Here is a 19309-nt window from a genome sequence, read left to right on the forward strand (position 1 = left end):
ATTTGGGGATCTTCCGTCCTGAGTCACAGAGCCCCGTCCTCTTCTCTAGCAGCTGCTTGGCCACCCGTTGCTTAGAGGCCTGTCACAGGCCTGCCCCGTTCCCTGGCCTGCATCTTGGCCTGGGCTGCAGCAGATGCACTGCCCACTGCCCTGAGGGTCCTTTTTTTTTTTTTTTTTAGAGAAAGGTCTTCATCCACTGGTTCACTCCCCAGATGGCCACAATGGCCAGAGCTGAGCCAGACTGAAGCCAGGAGCCAGGAGCTTCTTGTGGGTCTCCCATGTGGGTGCAGGGGCCCAAGCACTTGGGCCATCTTCCACCACTTTCTCAGGCCATTAGCAGGGAGCTGGATTGGAAGTGGAACAGCCGGGACTCGAACCAGCGCCCATATGGGATGCTGGCACTGCAGGTGGCTGCTTTACCACTAAGCCACAATGCTGGCCCCTGAGGGTCCCTGTACCTGGCTTGTCGTCTCAGTGCCCACCACCAAGAGCCCTGGGGACAGAAAGTGACAGAAGAGGGCACCGTGAAACTCCAAGTTCAAGAGCAAGTGTGATTTTCGTGTTGATACTATTACAACAACTATGCTATCTGGTTGTACCAGATAGACATGGGAGGAAGAAGAAGAAAGAGAAGAAGGAAGGAAGGAGAGGGTGGGGACAAGGGAAGGGAAGAAGGAAAGAAAGGAGAAAAAAGCCAACTAGAAGGTGGCGACCTTGTGCGGCTTTGAATGCATTTTCCCGCAGGCAGAATTTGGCAGTGTTTGCAAATCTGACAGCCACCCCATGGGACAGTCACTACTGCACAGGGCTCCCCTCGGGCTGGGGAAGCTGGAGGGAGACAGGCCCTGCGCTCGGCTGGTCATAGCAGGATGCTCTATTCCTGCCGATGTGTCCCTGAGTGTGCTGGGGACGCCTGGTGTGTGGGAGGCAGAGAGCCCAGGGAGGTCCTCCCAGGGAGTATGGCCCAAGCCTGGGGGCCTGAGGCACTTCACACCCAGCCATGCCAATTACACGTTCTGGCAAAGCAAACAGCCAGGAGCACTTTCTTTGGCTTCCTCCCCTTTTTTCTGCAGTGTTTAGATCTCAGATCATTAGGGCGGGCGGAGGGGAAGCAGGCTCAGAGGTGGCAGGAGGAGGGGAAGGCTGCGTGTACCTCCACCCAGGGCCTGTCAGGCGGCGCCACTAACGACCCGGCTTCTGTGAGAGCTGTCAGCGCTCTTGGCACTGAAAGGTGACCTGATAGTGCTCAGTGCCAGCCCCGCCTGCCACCCTCTCCTGCTCCTTGAAGACGGGGCTGCGGATGCCGGGCCTGCACGTCCCAGAGAAACCTCAAGGCAGCCTTGCCCTTGGCCAGTCCACCTGGGGCCCCGCCCTCCGGCCCTGCCTAGCTTCCCTGGGCTCCCACCAGGAGGGCGGTGGGTATGGACTCATTCTCCATAGCAGACAGTGGCCCTGGGAGCAGCTGGCAGAGCCTGGCCATCGGGTGGGCGTCCTGCCTCCACCTTTTCCTGCAAAGCAGATGGATCCTGGTACACTTGGGCCCTGAGCCTGGCTGAGACAAAAGGCTCCCTGCCCACACCCGAGACACTCTGGACGTGACCTTGGCGCAGACTGGCTTGTTGGTGGGAGGAGGGGGAGCATTTCAGAATTGTCAGGGGAGAGTTTTAAAAGCATGGGGGCGTGGGTCCCACCTGGGAAGAGGCTGACTGGCTCGCTGGTCTGGGATGCGGCCCAAGTGACTTCCTCTGCAGCCCTGTTTTCTCAGGATGACCTCAGAGGGCCCCTTGGTGGGGATCACCTAACTGCAGGGGCAGTGGGAATCTCCCGGAGAGTGTTAAATGCAGATACCCAGGCCCAGTCCCAGGAGCGGGTGGTGTTTGGTGACTCTGCCGGTGGGGTGCGGGAGTCTGAAAGTACCATTGCAACTGAATCCTTAGGGAACCCCAATGGCCAGTGCCTTGACACAGCAGGGTGGAAGCCAGCAGCCTCGCCTTCAAGATATGCTCATTAAGGTGGGAGGGGAGGCAGAGAGAGCCCCCGACCCCCATCCCACCAGGGACCCCCCAAAAACTCTCTGACCCCAGTGGCCATGATTGCACAGCAGAGCAAGACTGGAGAGCTCAGTAACTGCCCCTGCACGACCCATCTCCCCCTGCTGTCGTGGACCTGCAGCATTGGGAGCCCCATTTAGTGAGACGCTGAGCATCTTCCAACCAGGGCGCATCCCCAGCGACCCCTGGAGCCTGGAATTAGGAAGATGCCAGAGACTTCTAGAAAAGTTCCTTTCCCAACCTTGAGCTTGCTTTGGGGCCCGTGGTCAAGGGCCTTGGGGCATAGGGCAGGCTGCCACCAGCAGCTGTCTCACTTCCCTGCACTGCAGACCCAGGCTTGGCTCCAAGCTCATGGGGCTCCTCCCAGGGTCTGCTTTGGGGGTCATGTCTGGGCACACTCTTCAGACAGCTCTTCCCCAGCCCACGTGGGGACCGGGGGGGCATCTGAGGCTTGGAAGGAAGCCTGGGGTACGAGCAAGCCTTGGAGGAATGGCCAGGGCCCAAGGATGGACACTGGGGGAGGAGGGCAGTCCAGGACCTGTGGGCCACAGCTTAAGAACTCAAGGTGACAAGCAGAATGAGACCCAGGCCTGAAGGGGCCCCAAACACTGAGAGAGCACCCCCATCCCCACCCCTCCCCATGCTCTGACCTCCTCACCGTCCCGTAAAATCACTCTCTTCTAGATATAAGGGGTCTTGAAAAAGTTCATAGAAAATGCATATCAGGAAAAAAACTATGCCTGCATTTCAAAATTCTTTGTGCCAAAATAAAATTACCTTCTAATTCCATTTTTTCCACAAGCTTTTTGGATTCCCCTTGTATTTCCAATCGCAGAATTTGGAGTGAGTTTACTTAAGTGGACCTTGGCTAATTCTGTTCTTTTCCAGCAAGGTCTCGCTTCCTGGAGCCGACCTAGCTGGCTCCTGGGGAAGAGGGACCGAGGCAGGGGTGATGGGGATCCTGGCGCTGGGAGCTGCCTTCCCCCCTGCTGTGTAAGGCCCCTGAGCTGTCACTGTCGCCTTAGGACATGGCGTACAGTAGGTGGTTAGTAAATGGAAGAGAGGGGGTGAGAGACGAGGGGGGTGGGAGGGGAGGGCAGGCCAGTGCACATCCTTTCCTGTGGATTTATGACATCCTCCTGCCTGTGAGTCCTTGACTTTGGAATTTTACAAAGCAGTAACATTTCAAATACAAGTTTGGAAAAGCAACATAGCATTGCCAACTTTTGATTTTGTTAAATAAGGATGTTAAAAAAAAAAAAAGAAAAACTTCAGTTTCATACTGTTTACTAAAGAAAAGCCAGAAAAAAGCAAGGACACAATTTGTTTTTATATTAAAAAAAGAAGAACACTCTCATTGTGTTGTCTTAGGTTGGTTTGTTTGTTTGTTTTCCTGGGAACCACTGAGGCTTCCGTCCAACATTCATTGTGCTTTTGGACAACTCATTGTAGTAGGACGAGAAGGGAAGAACCAGGCTCCCGGGTGTGTGTGCTGCAAGCCACACTTCTCCCCACAGCTAAGCCAGGGCCCGGGTTGGGGGCCACAGCTGCTTACCAAAGGGCACTGGGGTAAGCCAGTCTGTGATACCAGAGGAGGCAACTGTCTGGGGTCTTGGTCAGTCAGTGACTTACAGAGGCTGCTACGTCCACCCTGCATGGGTTGACCCTGTGCAGTCTCGGGGGGCTAGGGTGGGGTCCAGCCCAACTTGCCCAGAACCCCAGGAAGCTGCAGGGTCTGGAACGGGCCCTCCCTTCCCTTTCTACTCCCAGCCCACTCAGAGCCTCCAGGAGAGCTCTCTGGTATTGTGACTGTCCCTAGCACAGCCCTCAACATGTCATGCTTGATCCATCCAGGGTAGCAAGGATCTTGAGTGAATTTTCAAATCTGAAGGTTTCAGCTGAAACTCTGGATTCTTGTTTTCTCTCGTAAAAACGAGAAAACGTGATCGCTCCCGGCTCACATCGCTGGAGCTGAGCAGCCTCTTCAGATGGCACACCTGCCTTGCATGCTGGGGGGCCTGCACCTGTTCCCCAGGCTTTCCCCAGCCGGCCCCGAGGCCTTGTGGCTCACAAACCCGGTGCAGCCCTGCAGCACCTACCCCTTGAGGTCAGTTATACCGATTAAAATCTGGGCCTGTTGGAGGCAGCGTTTTGGCAGGGGGATTAGCTAGTGGGGGTGTTTTGGGGGGACAGCTTTCACGGGGATCTCTGGGGCAATCCTGCAGACCTGCACTCAGACCTTGGCCCCACTCCTCCTGGAGAGGCTGCATGATTGTCCAGGGGACCCTGGAAAAGAGCTCCAGCCTCCAGCTGCCCTGGCCTTCAAGGACTCTGGCCTAACTTTTAAGTCTCAGGATTGTTGGGGAGTCTAAATCACCAGTTGACCACTTCTGGAGCACCTACTGTATGTGCTCGGCTTATATTCACCGACAGAATGACCTTGTACAGAAACTGACGAGGGAACCCAGTGAAGAAACTCACCAGCTTCCTGGTTAACACATGGTAGGGTTAAACATGTGCGTGACATCTGCCCTTGGGGCCAACATGACCCTCCCTTCCCAGGAGCCTGTGGGCCTTGACAAAGATCAACAAAGACCACTCCCAGCCAAATTCCCGGAAATAAGCGGGAGAGGGGACTGCTGGTCGGGCCAAGGTCCTAGCTTCGGCAAGGTGGCACCGCAGCACTCACGGTACCCTGTGGTCCCCTTCGTGCACGGAGCTGAGTGCGTTTGTTGTCACAGTTAGTCCCAGCGATCGTGGCCTCTGTGCTCTGCGAAGATGGGCAAACACTGAGTGGGTGACTGCTGAACCCTTGCTCCTTGGGGAGACACCCGGTGAGGCTCTGGGGAGCCTCCGGTGGACACCCCACCGGCCCCTCGGTGTGCAGTCTTGTGTTGAGGCTGTTTTGGACCTGCTCTGCATGCTGGGCTCATTAACACGGAACTCAGCCAATAGCCCTGTGACTTGGGTCTGCATGCAGCTTGTCCAGCACAGCCTTCTCTGCTTAAGGACACCACCCAGCACGTCGGCACAGTGCCTGGGGGCCATGTGAAACAGTGACATCACCAACCAAAAAGAAAAAATGCAGAACAACCCAGTGGATCACGGTGGGAACATCGGGGCATGGAGAGCTGAGAGGAGAACACGGAGCCCCGCCTTGTGTTCTGCAGCAGCTGGGAGCGTGTGGCTGGGTGACTTGGAGTTTTCCGCCACTCTGTGCATTGCCTGCCAAGAATGACCAGGAGCCACAGGCATTGTGGCATAGCAAGTGAAGCCGCTGGTGGGACGCCGTGTGCCAAATTTTTGTGCCTAGGACCCAGCAGCTGGGAGCGTGTGGCTGGGTGACTCGGAGTTTTCCGCCACTCTGTGCATTGCCTGCCAAGAATGACCAGGAGCCACAGGCATTGTGGCATAGCAAGTGAAGCTGCTGGTGGGACGCCGTCTGCCAAATTTTTGTGCCTAGGACCGAGTCCCACCTCCATCTCTGCTTCTGATCCAGATTCCTGCTAAGGCACCTGGGATTTAACAGATAACGACTCAAGTCCGTGGGTCCCGGCCACCCATGTGGGAGACCAGGTTGGAGTTCCTGCCTCCTGGCTTCGTCCTGACTCAGCCCTGGCTGTTGGGGGCATTTGGGCAGATGGAAGATTCTCTCCCCCCACCCTCGTTTCCCTCTTCCTGTCTGCCACTCTGCCTTTCCAACAAATGCATGAATAAATAAATAAAAATTTTTTGAAAAAAAAAAAAAAGAATGTGAAAGCACCACGAATATGACAAATACTGATATTGGGGGTTGCATGAAGTTTGGTGAGAGGTGAATCCGGAAATCCAGAATCTGCGAATGATGAAGCTCTGCTGTGTGCTATGTGCCTATGCCTCTGATAATACGGTTCCCCTGAAAGTACTGCGTTGTTCACCAAAGATCATCCTGGAACTCCAGAGGCCCCGCAAAACTAGGACCCTCTTGTCCCTCTGTTGTGCAACTGAGGGATAGCACATTTCTGGTCTCCCCCGCGGTCTGCAGCCAGCCCCAGCATATGGCCAGTTGCTGGCACTCACCACGCTTGCATTAATTGGATTTGTGAAGGCAAATTGGCAAGGGAGCATCCCTCTCTCAGGATCCCAGTGCTGAGCCTCATTAGCATGTTGCCTTGGTCCCTAGAGAGGCGTGGCAGCATTTGGCCAGACTAGAGACCTATTCATCTGCTGGGGAGAGTCCGGTGGCTTGGAGGACAGGGGCAGCGTGGCCGGCCGTGGCCCGTGGGCTCCCGGCACAGTCCAGGTTACAGGGGCGTTGAGGGGCTCAGCTTCCCTGGCCAGAGCCTCCCTAGCTGGAGAGGGGCCCTGGCCATGTTCGCCGAGGCCACCTGATTCCACTTCCTCGGACTCTGTCCTCAAAAGGCAGCATCTGATTGTGATTTGGCCCAGAAATTCCTGGCCAGAAGATCCCAGTGTGCTCCGGGTGACCCCGTCTCCCTCCCTCCCTCGCCTTGCCCTCCCTGCCTCCCTTCCTGAGAAGGCGTTTGGCCTCTGAGTATCTCATTCAGTTTTGCTGTGCAGCTGAGTCGCCGTAAGTCAGTCTCTGAGGTGCGATGGCCCCCAGTGGCAAGGAGCTGCCCACATCCAGCTTTGGGGCAAGAGTCGGCAGAGCAAAGAGTGACTCAGACTTGGCTCCCGCTGCCCAGAGAGGTCCTTCTCAGGCCCAGCTGGCCTCTCCTGGCGTCTCACGTGTCCCCGTGCAACACTCTCAGCGCCAGCCTCTTCCCCACAGCCAAACGTGCCACTATTTTGTGATCCGCTACAATGCGTCAGGAGCCACGCTCACCAGGAAATGCAGCGCACATCTGCCTGCCTCCAGGGAACCTAGTATCCAGAGGGGAGCAGCCGTCACGCAAGCGGGACATTGCTATCCTCCCCGATGACTTCTGGGGGGACTTGTGGGGGACTCCCCGAGGTTGAGGAGCAGTCAGCCAAGTGAAAACCCGAGGTGGGGGGAGAGCCGGTCCTGAGGTTGGGGACGGAGGCCAGTGTGGCTGAACACCGGCAGCAGGGAGGACCCCGGGGCTGGGGGCTCCTGACGGAGAAGATGCTCATTGGCCTGAGAAGTTGGGGGCCCGTGGGGGCAGATAGGCTGCGATTCCCTGGCCACTGTGTGCAGAAGGGACTGGGAAGAGAAGCAGGGAGGGGGGATGCTCGCTGTGTAGGTCCCACTGCTGAGCTCATGGGTGGGAGTCCTTTGTGACTTTCTCCCTAAAAGTCTCAGCACCCATAGCCGCTTCCCTGCTGCTGAGCACAAAGAAAAGTTGGAGAGGGGGCGGCACAGAGACAGAGAGTGGTGGGGAGAGAAAGAGGCCTCCACCGCCTCTGGGTGGTGTGGCTGAGAAGGAAGCGTGGACTGTGCGGGCGCGCGGACATTGACTTAAGCGCGGACATTGACTTAAGCGTGGGGGATGGAAGGGGCCCGATGTTCCCGCTTGGTGCTTTGCTTCTCGCAGACAGCCTGGGACCTTTGAAGTCGGTGTGGCCCAGTGGGGAGCAGGCTTGTGTGGAGCCGAGATGCTCACGGGGGCGGGCGCGGGGGCCGGGGGGCGGCCGCAGCTCTATTAGGCATGCTCTAGCAAAGAGAGAGGCAAATCCAATGATAATGTACATCTGTTTCAGGGAATTTATAAGCTTTGAACATTTTTTATGGGCAGATAAGTGGGTCCTTTTCTTACCATAACTTAGAACTTCAAAGCTGAGTGTGTGGATAATGCAAATTGCTGAAATATGAGATTTTCCCTACAAAGAGGTTTCCAAAAAAGACGAGGAAGGAAGAGAGAGGGAGAGAGTGAGCGCGCAGGCTAATTGATGCCACAGTCTTTTATGTACACGGCAAAAACGGGACAGAAATTGATTTTTATGAAATAAGAAATCGATCGGGGAGACAGGAGGAGGAGGAGGAGGCCGTGGGGCAGGTGTGGGGGCCGGGACTGGAGCCACGCCGCTGTGCCCAGGCTGTGTGGGTCAGTGCTGGAGACATGGCGCTTCCCGCTTAGTGGGGAAGACACGACCCTCACCTACGATGAGCACACGGGACCCCCGGGGGCCAGCAGTGCCGATCAGGGCCTGGGACACACAAGGGGGCTCCGCGGCAGGGTGCAGACGTCAGGAGGGGCCTCGGGGAGTACAGTGGCTTTATGGGACACTCCCCCTGGGGGCGGGGAGAGAAGGGCTGGCCCAGGGGACCCGCAAGTCCCGCCTCTGCCCCTTGGCGCACACTCAGTCCTGGTGCTACCTTTTGCCACCTCCATTCCTGCCCGCAGCAAGCAGCCGTGAGCTCCCGGAGGGCAGAGGCGCAGCAACCCCTCCGTCCGCCCCTGCTGGATGAGTGAAGACATGGGTCGGCCCTCCAGCCATCCTTGCCAGCCACTGGCCGAGGGCGGCTCCCCCCTGCCACAGGTTCAGGGCCTCACTCGGAGTTTCTGCTGCTTACGGCTGACGTATCCTGGTCCACGCAGGGCACTGCCGGGGGCCTCAAAAACAGCCGTGAGGAGTTCGGCCATTTTCCTGGGAACCCACGGGGAGCTTGTCAAGGTCTGGGGCAGGTGCCACGAAGACCAGGAGAGATGGGCCGGCGCCTTGGCTCACTAGGCTAATCCTCCGCCTTGCGGCGCCGGCACACCGGGTTCTAGTCCCGGTCGGGGCACCGATCCTGTCCCGGTTGCCCCTCTTCCAGGCCAGCTCTCTGCTGTGGCCAGGGAGTGCAGTGGAGGATGGCCCAAGTCCTTGGGCCCTGCACCCCATGGGAGACCAGGAGAAGCACCTGGCTCCTGCCATCGGATCAGCGCGGTGCGGCGGCCATTGGAGGGTGAACCAACGGCAAAAGGAAGACCTTTCTCTCTGTCTCTCTCTACTGTCCACTCTGCCTGTCAAAAAAAAAAAAAAAAAAAAAAAAAGACCAGGAGAGAGCTGGGAAGGCTTCTCCGGGCCGCGGGGCGGGGCCGGCAGTGGGCGTGGCTGGCGGTGGGCGTGGTCCGTGGAACTCCCAGGAGGCTCCGCGGCCCCCTCTGCCTGACACGCAGCAAGGCTGCCAGGCGGTGGGCGGGGCCGGAGGTGGGCGGGGCCCGTGGAACACCGAGGAGGCTCCGCAGTCCACTCTGCCTGACACGCTGCCAGGCTCGCGGGCATTTTTTTGCTCACTCGCCCGCGCCCCACTCGCGTGGTGTTGTTACCTCTGCCCCCACAAAGCCCTCCTATTTCTCTCTCTTCTGTAGCCACCTCCTCCTGTACTTGAAAGAGCAGCAGAGAAAGACACAAAGAGAGAGACAGAAAGAGAGATCTTCCAATCTCTGCTTCACTCCCCAAGTGCTCCCAACAGCCAGGGCTGGGCCAGGGCTGGGCCGGGCTGAAGCCAGGAGCCAGGAGTTCCGTCTGGATCTCCCACGTGGCACAGGAACCCAAGTAGTTGGGCCATCATCCGCTGCCTGCCAGGCGCATTAGCTGGGGGCTGTATGGAACGCATGGAGTAGTCCCAGGACTTGAACCGGCACTCCGGTGCCTGAGCCGGCACTCTGATGTGGGGTGTGGGCGCTTTAACTCGCTGCGCCACAGCGCCCGTCCTGGCACTGACTTTCTGGCCTCCCGGTCCACCAGCACTGCAGCGCCCGCCTTCCTCGACCTTTGTGACGTCACCACACGCTCCCCCGTGTCCAGCCTGCTAGTTGCTCCTCTGTCTACTCGCCCTCTCTTCCTTGCTACCAGGACCTCTGGTTTGAATGAAACAATAACGACTACAGTTCCCAGACTCCTTTGCCAACTAAATTCGTGACTAAATAATTCTGGTCAGTAGGAGTAGGTATCATGCCACAGCTCCTGGGAATAGCCCTTAAAAACCTTGTTGATGTGCGCCATCATCTCTTTTCTTCTCCTTCTCTTCTTCCATTCTTCTGCACGGAAAGTGGATGTGATGGCTGGAATTCTAGCCACCATTCTGGACCACGAGACAAAGCTAATTCCCTGCAGATGGTGAAGGGGCTGAGGAAGCCCGAGTCCCCGAGGACTGTTCCAGACTTGGACACCTGCGTTTGGACTATTCTATGAGGAAGAAACCAGCTTCTGTCTTGTTTGAGTCGCTCTCACTCGCAGCCAAATGGAATCATAAGTGAAATTGTTTCCCTAACGCTGAACCCTGTTGGACTTGCTCCAGCCTCTCTCAACCACTCTTAGAACTTAACTTTCCCTAACTCTTTAAAAATGGTGGCCTTGAGCCTGAGTGTGTGCGGGACCTCTGTGCTGTCTTTGCAGCTTCGTGAGTCTTTTCGGGCTGGCGTGTGGCACAGCTGGTTAGGCTGCCACCTGTGATACCAGCATCCCATATGGGTGATGGTTCGAGTCCTGACTGTTCCATTTCCTATCCCGCTCCCTGCTAATGCACTTGGGAAAGCAGTGGAGGATGGCCGGAGTCCTTGGCAAAATCCAAATGGAGCTCCTGGCTCCTGGCTTTTGCCTGGCCCAGCCCTGGCTGTTGTGACCACTTGGGAAGTGAACCAGTGGATGGAAGATCTCACTCTCTGTGTCTCTCTTTTTCTGTATCTCGGATTTTCAAATAAATCATTTTTTAAAAAATGTTTTCCACGATGGCACTGCTCAGAGTTCAACCCGGCCCCTTGCCTTCTGCAGGGACCTTCTCCTGGGATCTCATCCGCTCACACAGCCTTTGTGGCTGTCTCCAAGCTGCCCCTAAATGAATGCGTCAGCATACCCCAAGCGTGTCCCCAGCCCAGCAAAGGGCAAGACGTCCCACCAAGGAGCCCCAAGCAGAAGCCCGTGGGTCAGCCCTCACTCTTCCTTCTCCCTCAGCTCCAAGCCAGTCACCGAGACCTTTGGGTTTCAGCTCTCTCCATTCCACTGCTGCTTCCCCAGCAGTGAGCCCTGTCAGCTGCCCCCCAGCCTGGGGCCAGCACCGCCTCTGGTTTTGCTGCTTCCCATGGGTCCTCACGCTGCACGCCCAGATCGCTTCACGGACCACACAGTAGACCCCTTCCAGGCGCTGCCCTTGGGACCAGGCCTTCTGTAAGAAGCCCCTGCCTGTGTCCCGTGAGCCACTCACAGCTTCGCCCCTTCCCTCCCTGCCCTGTGCTCCCTGACACTCTAACCACGGAGGGCTCTCCTTGCTTCTATCCGGGACGTGCCACTCCCACCTCACCCAGCCACTCCTGGTTTTAGTCTGCCTTCCCCAAGGCAGAGCCTGAGACCAGGACTTGGAGCAGGTTGCTTGGGGGATAGGGAGAGAGAGCAGGGAAGGTGACAAGCCGACAGGAGGGCGAGCTGCTGGGGTCACTCTGAAGCCGGTGGCCCTCTGGGGTGAGGACAGAGCACTCCTGGGGAGGTCCCCCGGCAGGACGAGAGGCTGGTGTATGTGTCCACTGATCCTGGCTTATGTCCTGGGGGTTCCTGTAGGGGTGCTGACACCCCCTCACTCCCTGCAGGGCTGGAGAAGGCCCTGGGAATTGGCGGGAAGGCGAGTCTGCAATTGCAGGTGTCTGTGGCTCTGCAGTGCACCTGCTGGCTCTTCCTCCAGGAAGCCCCGCCTCACCCAGGGCCTGGGCCTCCTGCACACGTCCCCATCACTACTGCTCGCCTATCTGCACCACTGTGGAAGCGAAGTTGGAGCCGAGGGGTGAGACCCATAGAGGTGCTTGCCCTGGGTAAGAGCCGGGATCGACAGGGTCTAGACTGCTCTGTGAACCCGTGGAGTTGGATCGAGGGAGCAGCCACGTCTGTGCTCTGGGCCCACTGAGAGGCCACAGTATCAAAAGTCCACGGGAGGCAAGGCAAGCCTTTAGGCAACAAAAGCACAGCCCACTTAACCAGCACAGTGCTCAAGGAGGCAGGCTTGCTGTCACACCCATTGCACAGATGCGGACTGTCACACCCATTGCACAGATGCGGACGGTCAGGCGGGGAGCTTATGTACTTTGCCCAAGGCGTTTCATCCAATCAGGTTTAAAGGCTTGTGCCAACCTCTCTCCCTCTCCCTCTCAGTATCTCCTGACCAACCAAGAAGCAGGGGTTCTGTTGGGCATCACATTTACTTCCAACCCATTGGCCAAAGCAAGTCACACAGCCAAACCCAAAAGTAGTAGGGCAGGGGCGCCCCCTCCAGGCCCCTGAACAACAATGCTGCCAGGGACGGGGCACACTCCCGCAGAGGCCCTGTCCTGGGGGACTCTCACTTGGTTTGGCCGCCAATTGGCTGCTCTGCGCTCTTGAAGAAATCTTTTCCCCTTTGTGAGTCTTAGTTTGCCCATCTCTGCTGTGGGTTTAAGGACGCCATCTGCCGTCTGCTCGTATGGGCATGGAGCGTGAGCCCCAGAGCTGCCAACACTCGGCCGTCCAGGGCCCCAAGGCGTGTGACCACAGTTTCTTCTCCACAGCTCCTCCCGGCATGCACTGGTTCAGCTCCACCTCCATCTGGTCCAGGAGCTGCCCAGCTCCACTCCCTTCACCATCCCCCAGACCTCACGCCTGCTCCACCCACCCTGGGGACTATGCTGAGGCCCTTAGGGACACCCAGGCTCGTGGAGGAAGTGGGGGAGGGTGATGGATGGGGGACAGGAAGACCTGCACGTGGGGCATTTCCTGCTCTCCCCACCCCCTGCAAGTGGGTGTTTTCAGATACAGGGATTGGGAACAGAGAGAAGACAATTCCCTGGTAGAATGGACGAGGCCATCTAGTGAAGGACGCCTCCTTTCGCGGATTTGAAAACTGTCATGGACAGGCCTTCGTTGTGTGTTCAGGAGTTCAGTGCGGGCTCGGGTGCCATCTCAGACACAAGGACAGTGTCGCCTGATGGACAGGGCCCAGATGCGGCTCGGGAGCCCTGCGAGGGCCTGCGGGGACAGTGACAGATGCCACTGCTGCTCGGCTCTGCCTTCAACAACAGGCTTGCTTTCATCTCCAGTTAAACAGCATATGGCCCCGGCCGATTAAAACCCCCTCCTGCTTCTCATCAGCCACTCGGGATCAGGTTTCCAAGGGTGACCGCGGTGGCCTCCCCGGCCCCGGCCCCGGCCCGGCCCTGCTTAGCTTTTTCACGGCATCTGGGAGTGGAGAACGGCAGGGCGCCGGGGCAGGGCAGCTGCCGTGGCCCTCCTGGGATAGGAGACACCTGGGGGATCAGGTGGGGCTGGCTCAAGACGTCTTCAGGGGACCAAGTTGGCTCCAAGCCAGGCTCGGCTGACCTCGGCAGGACTCTCAGGCCCCCTGCTCCTTACAGAAAGCTTAAAAGGTTCAGGGAGGCACTGAAGGGCCCGTCCTCCCCACCCCCCGTCCTGGGGGAGCAAGAGGAGGGACCGCCAGAGAGGTCTGGGGTCAGGGGATGGAGTGTGCCTCTTGGAGCCCCTGCCCGGCTGCTGGGCAGCATCCCCAGTCTGAGTCGCTTTTCTCGTTATCATCAGACAACCTCTGTTGGGCTCTTCTTATCCCCATTGAGCTGACGAGAAGACTGAGGCTCCCCCAGGGAGTGTTGAAAGCCAAACAAACAGCCTGGCAGGCAGGAAGGTTTGGTGATGCTGGGCTCAGAAATGGTGGCCTCCCGCTCCGTAACTTGCCGTCTTCTCCTCCTACAGGGTCTTTTACAGAGGAAAAGATTTGCATCTTTGTGACATCCAGTTTATAGAATTTACCCTTTATGGATCATGCTTTGGTGGCGAGTCCAACAGCATGTGCCTTGCTCTAATGTGGAAGATTTTCTCTGAAGTTTTAAAAACTTTAAATATCATTTACATGACATTACACTCTTGTTTACTCCTTTGAAGTGCACAATTCAGCGATGTTAGCCACACTTGTAATGTGCAGCCATGGCCGCTGTCCTGTTCCGGAACCGTTTTCATTGTTCTACACGGAACCTTCAGCCACTGCTCAATAGATTCCCGTTACCTTCTCCCCCTGGCCTTGGCAACCACGACTGTGCTCCCTGTCTCTAGGGCTCTGCTGATTCTGGGTGTTTTATATAAATGAGATAAAAGGATATGTGTGCTTTCTTTTACTTAAGTATAGCCTTTTTTTTTTTTTTTTTTTTTTTTTAGTTTATTTATTTATTTGAGAGGTGGAGTTAGAGAGAAGACAGGGAGAAAGGTCTTCCATCTGCTGGTTCACTTCCCAAATGGCCGCAATGGTCGGAGCTGGGCCGTTCTGAAGCCAGGAGCCAGGAGCTTTTTCAGGGTCTCCCATGTGGGTTCAGGGGCCCAAGGACTTGGGCCATCTTCCACTGCTTTCCCAAGCCATAGCAGATAGCTGGGTTGGAAGTGGAACAACTGGGACACAAACTGACACCCATATGGGATGCTGGTGCCTACTATGCCACAGTGCCAGCCCGAGGCCTTTTATCTCCTGGCATGGCCCTCAGAGGTTTGAATAATCAGGACTCTGGTCACAGCAACAGAATCCTTGCTCAACTTGCCTTAATCCTGAACGTGGAGGCATTGGCTCTTGACAGCTCCAACAGCTAGCTCTAGGGCCTTCAGGCATGGCTGGATCCAGGAGCACAAGCAATGCCTTCCGCGCTGCTTCTCTCTCTCCTAGCTGGAATGTGGAGGGCTACATGTTGTCTCAATAAAGAGCTAAGAGTCGAGGCTTGGGATCTTCCTCGTCTTTGCTGCCTCTGCCCCCGAGCCTGCCATGTGGGAGGAGAGTGACACAGGCTGCGGGAGCCACGGGGCGCCAAGGACTGCTGAGCCGGCTCCCAGGTACTTGAGTGGGCCTCAGTTTCCCCGTCTGGACTTGTGCCCTCTAACAGAGACTCTTCCAGTACTTCTGTGTGGGCCTGGAGGGGGCTAAACGACGCCTAGAAATGTGGTGAGACAGAGAAAACTTGTGGGGAGCGAGAGGGCACCCGAGGGCCTGCGGTGCCTGGAGAGAGATGATGACCATGGAGTGGCCATGTCACTCAGCAAGGTGCACAAAACAAGAGCATTTATTTCCCGCGTCTCGGTGCAGCTTGATCCAGGCGCTTCAGACCCCAGGACGCAGTGTCTGCCCGTTTCCCACTCCACCTTTGGGCTCCATTTCCTTTGCTCCTTTTGGGCCAGCTCCCTGACAGTGCCAGGCTCACCTGTCTACCTTGAAGCGAGCAGGAGCAGGGTTCTGTCTCACAGCAGTCAATTGCAAAGAGCCTCAGGGCTGCTTCTCCTGGCTCTGATGGGGTCCCAAGGCCACCTGAGAACCAGTGACGGTGGCCAGGCGTGCACAAGCTCCCTGGGGGCCAGGTGTGCGTCACGGAGCTGGGAGTGCAGACAGCACCTCCTGGCAGCCTGGTTCTCCCAAGGCAAAATCCAGAAACTCTGCCCGGCAGAAGGGGGCATGCAGCCAGCTGGCGTCGACTCCTGGCCCCACCTCATCAGCCTGCCTGGGGGCCCCTCCTGCTCCCTGCTGCCGCCTCCACCCTTAGCTCTGTGCCCACCAGCCCTGCCCCTACCCCCTATAAAACCCTGTAATTCTCCTTCCTCCCAGGCGAAAGGAAGGGGGCGGCCACCATGCTCTCGTTCATTTCTCTGATGTCTTTTGTCACCTATCAGGGGAACAAGCAATTCCTTTGATCCCAGCTAGCGGAGGAACAGTGACTAAAACACAGCCTTGGAGGTTGCTGACGCAGAGACGGGGCGAGGGCAGAACGTGGACGTTTTCAGAGCAGAAACCTGGGTTCCAGGCACCTGGCTGGCTCCTCCCTTGAAGCCTGCGGTTTCTAAATGGGACAAGGGACCCTGAGGTGGGGAACAGCTCCCCAAGGCCCTTGGGGGTGGAATTCCAGAAGCCCAGCTTTAGCTCTGTCTCGAATTGCATCCTGGGAAGTAGTCAGCTGGAAGAGGGAGCACTGGATTGGGAGCCAGAGAACGGTGTCCCCACAGCCCTGCGTGTGGCTCCAGACCCAGCCCCCCCCCACTGAGCCTCAGCCTCGCTTGACCGCAGGGGGCCCGGAGCGGCATCGGAGCCTCCTGCTTTGGCTCGGACGCTCCTTCGCAGTTTCCACGGCATCGGCCATCACCTGCCTGGTCCTTGCGGAGACCCCCTGTGCCTGACCTGATTTCGTTTGATAAGGGACATTTGTGTCGCCCCCATAGACAGGGAGAAACAGACATGAGAAAGAAACATCGTGAAAAGCAGCAGCCAGGACGTTGTTGGGAGACATTGCAGACGGAGAGCAGCGAGGCAGGCCGGCGCCCGCTTGTTGGGAGGCAGATTGGCAGCAGGAGGCTGCCCAGGTGAGCCTTGCTCCTCACAGCCACAGGGAGAGAAGGGGCTTAGCGGTTTGAGGGGGCCGGGGATCGCTGGGTGGGCGGTAGCTCCCAGCTACACCAGGCTGAACCACAGGAGCCTAGGGCTCCTCCGGCGCTGGTGGCCCAGGTGTGTACCTGGTGGGTCAGGTGTGCCCATGAAGGTGCGAGTTTGTCATCTGCTGCCGAGAGCAGGTTTGTAGTGGGAGAGTGCCGGGCAGATTTCCCTGTAGCCAGTGCCCCTCCCCCATGTCAGGGTGCACTGCCCCCCACCCCCTACTCCCTAGCTCCTCCTGCTGCCGCCTTTCCACTGGCCATGTTTCTGAATGTCCTTGGGGACCTAGGGACAGAGACAGGAGAGGGACGACAGGGCAGGAGCTGGGGGTCTCAGGTTCAGCCCTGTTCCCCACGATAGCATCTCCCTGTGTATCATCTTAGCCCACGTGGGGCCCTGGCCTGGCCTCCAAAAAGGTGACGGGGTGGGCTTGGGAAGGGCAGTCTGCTTCCTCCAAGGAGTGCGGGTCCCATCCAATATTTATTTACTTGCTTTTCGCTAAAGATTTATTCATTTACTTGAAAGGCAGAGAAAGTGCGAGAGGGCGAACTGCTGGTTCACTCCCCCAAACGCTTGCAACGTCCAGGGCTGGGCCAGGCTGAAGCCAGGAGCTGGAAGCTACCTCTGCGTCTCCCACATGGGTGGCGGGAACTCAAGCATGTGGGCTGACATCGCTGCTTCCCAGGCGCATTAGCAGGGAGCTGTGTCAGAAACAGAGCAGCCAGGATTACAACAGGGCTGTGATGTGCAAGGTGGGCATCCCCATTCTGTAAAAAAATGTAATTAATTTATGTGAAATGCAGAGAGAGAGAGAGAGAGAGAGAGAGAGAGAGACAGAAACAGAGGCCAGAAATGCCTGTACCTTGTCTGTGATTCTAATAATTTTTTCTTTTCTTTCTTTTTTTAAAGATGTATTTATTTATTTGAAAGACAAAGTTACAGAGAGGCAGAGAGAGGAGAGAGAGAGAGAGAGAGAGAGAGAGAGGTCTTCTATCCACTGGTTCACTCCCCAAATGGCCACAACAGCTGGAGCTGGGCTGATCTGAAGCCAGGAGCTCAGAGCTTCTTCCCAGTCTCCCACATGGGTGCAGGGGCTCAAGCTCTTGGGCCATCTTCTACTGCTTTCCAAGGCCATAGCAGAGCTGGATTGGAAATGGAGCAGCCAGGACTTGAACCGGCATCCATATAGGATGCTGGCTCTGCAGACCAGGGCTTTAACCCTCTGTGCCCAGCGCCGGCCCTGCTGAGACTCTTTTCCCATCAATAAAATTACCAGACAGGGCCACAACAGTGTTCCCAGAGGGTGCACTACGGTGCCCGGGGTGCCCCTGATGAGCCTGGCTTTGGTTTGGCTTCTGTGTTCTGTACCAAATGTCATGTGAAGAAAGCACAGGGCGGCTTAAATGACAAGAAGCCTGAAACGTGAACCACATCAGCCCCTGGGGTCCCCTCCAGCCTGAACGCTCCCAGCTTCTGCGCCAGGAGGGCCCCTGGTGCTCCAAGGCCTTCGCCCATGACCGGGGGTGGCAGGGCATCTGTCCTGCCCCGTCTCCTGCAGCCTGGCTCCTCGGGACCCAGAGCAGGCATCCTCTTCTGGACGTGACCCTGCCAGGCTCTAGGTGGCCCTGGGAGAGCAGGAGGCAAACAGAGCCAGGGGAGGGCCCGCCCCGGAGAGCCCAGGGGACTGGCATGCTGACTTGTAGAAGACACGCCCAGGGCAGCGGGCTGAGCTGGCACAGGGGTACACACAGCTCCACCTCCTACACGGTGCCCTGGGCTGCACACTCAGCTCTTGTCCTTACTTTCCTCATCTGTGAAATGGGATGGTAATACGCCCAGCTCCTAGGGCTGCCACGGTGAAGTGGGCTGGAACCTTAGGGTGCTGAAGCCACAGCCTGGCCTCAGTGCTGTCTACGCACCAGGCCCCTGCAGCCTTGGTGGTGATGCCTGGGGCCTCTAAGAGAAGCCAGGGGAGGTGAGGGACTGGCTGACGTCTCGCCCCAGCCCAGGCAGCCCCTTTTCAGAGATCCTTCCAACAAGTCCCCAGACGGAGGCTCCGCCGGCCAGGAGAGCAGTTCTGAGAGCGCGTGGAAAATGCACACTAGGAAAAAACAGCACGGGTTTCAGTCTGCACCACAACCAGCTCAGCTTTGACTTCCATTTTCCCACAAACTGTCGCGTGCCCTCGACTTCCTACAGACTCAGTTGCTTCAAACAACATGCACTTCTGATCTGAGTTCACCGGTCACGTGGCTGGGAGCCGGCTGATCTGGACGGAGTTTGTCCACGTGTCTGGGAGTTGGCTGGCTGCCGGCTGTCTCCACTGCTCCGGGCACTGTGTCACCTCCTCGCGTGTCCCCAGCAGGGCTCCCTCAGGCTGGTCTTCTCACGACACTCTCAGGACTGGAGTGGCACGGCATCCCGTCAGCCTCTACCAAAGCAAGGGGGCAAGGCAGCTCAGCCGCCTGGGGAGGGGACGTTAACCCTGCGTTGTGCTGAGAAGAGCTGCAGTTCCGTGGCAGAAGGCCTGGAGACAGAACGAGGCCCTGCCGGCGTCCCTCTGCACCCTGGCAGACTCCCGCCAGGCATTTGGAGTCCGCACACCACGCCACGGTGTGCCTGATGGGTGTCTGGTCACTCCCTACACCAACACTAGGGGGCAGCACAAGCAGGGGACAGAAGCCTCAGGTTCAAATTCCAGCTCTGACTGTCGCAGTACTGGGAGCCCAGGAAGTCCTGAATTCATATTTTGCTGCATCCCTTCCTCCTTTTGGGAAGTTGTTGTTTTTTGACAGGCAGATTTAGGGAGAGAGACAAAGGTCTTCCTTCCATTGGTTCACCTCCCAAATGGCCGCCACGGCCAGCGCGCTGCACCCATCTGAAGCCAGGAGCCAGGTGCTTCCTCCTGGTCTCCCATGGGGTGCAGGGCCCAAGCACTTGGGCCATC

The sequence above is a fragment of the Lepus europaeus genome, chromosome 19, assembly GCF_033115175.1.
Source record: "Lepus europaeus isolate LE1 chromosome 19, mLepTim1.pri, whole genome shotgun sequence".
NCBI lineage: Eukaryota > Metazoa > Chordata > Mammalia > Lagomorpha > Leporidae > Lepus > Lepus europaeus.